Below are 1,372 nucleotides of genomic sequence, written 5' to 3' on the forward strand. Positions count from 1 at the left end.
TTTTCTGTTGTCTGGAGATTAAACACTGACCCACAAGAGGACTCCACTTGAACATCTAAAAAACGACATTTTATTTTCGTTTGAAATGTCGTAGGTAAGTTTGATATAAGTGTGTTGAGAGTTTAGATAACCATGATAAAATATTACGCGCTCCTTAGTACGAATAAAACACATCGATGCACTTAGTGATAGAATGGCGAAAACTACGCCGATTAAAAATACAGCCCCCCAGTGGCACAGCGGTATTTCTGCAGACTTACAACGCTAGAAACCGGGTTTCGATACCCGTGGTGGGCAGAGCACAGATAGCCCATTGTGTAGCTTTTGCTTAATTCCAAACAAACAATTACAAATACACATCCTTGAACATACGAACGTTTCAAGTAGAGACAGCTAAAATCTTCCAAATCCTTGTTCATATATATTTATTGTATACATTAAAAAAATCCTATTTATATTGATGTCCACTGATAGGACCGCGCTAAGTCTACGGACTCACAATGCTAAAATACGGCCTTCGATTCCCTAATGTGGCTATACTATAAAAAAACAACAAACAAACGAATTGATATCTTCATTCAGGTCTTCTAACTACAAACTTTTTTTCAAAGTGTGATCTGAAATGAACGCTGAAGAATATTTTAAAGTATTTTTTTTTTAAATGTGAGAAGTTTACTAATTATATGTTGACCACCTTTTCTGTACAATATATTTTTCTATACCTATTAACACACTTTACAGTATTGTTTTTGTTTATTGCCTATCTCATATTAAGTTTTATTTAGGTATGTTATTGCAGACCGATATTAATGGAATGTGTGAATTATGAAACGTCTAAATGTTCTGGTGATCCTCTTCTTGATTACTTAGCTAAGTATTGGACTTCTGGCATAGTCCTGCAAAATAATAGTTTAGGAATATATAAAATATTCCATGAAACCTTCACGTTTTATATTTTCAAGATCAGAAGAAGACACCTTTTAAACATTATATAAAATGATTAGTATGAGATTTTATAAAACACTGTTTATATGATAGCTTGAAGTAAAAATTTTGTCTATTGGAAATTTATTTCTTAAAAGAAAGTATTTAGTATTTTCTAGTTATTTGAGAAAAAAAATCATATTTACTGGTTAAATCATATGTTCGATGAACCAGTATTTTAACCAGGTTTCTTCTAAAAGACAGTGGTATATTAGTATCAATGTTAAGTTATGATCTTGTAAACGTCTTCTTATGGTATACTTCACATTCAAATTTAAATCTTTATCATGAATAATTAAGTCTAAGTAAGGAAGTTGATAGTTGTGTTGGTGTTCAACAATATTGGGATGTTTTGATATTAAAGTAGTTAAAAATATCTCAACTTGTC

This window comes from Limulus polyphemus, unplaced genomic scaffold, assembly GCF_000517525.1.
Source record: "Limulus polyphemus unplaced genomic scaffold, Limulus_polyphemus-2.1.2 Scaffold5172, whole genome shotgun sequence".
In the NCBI taxonomy this organism is placed as follows: Eukaryota; Metazoa; Arthropoda; class Merostomata; order Xiphosura; family Limulidae; genus Limulus; species Limulus polyphemus.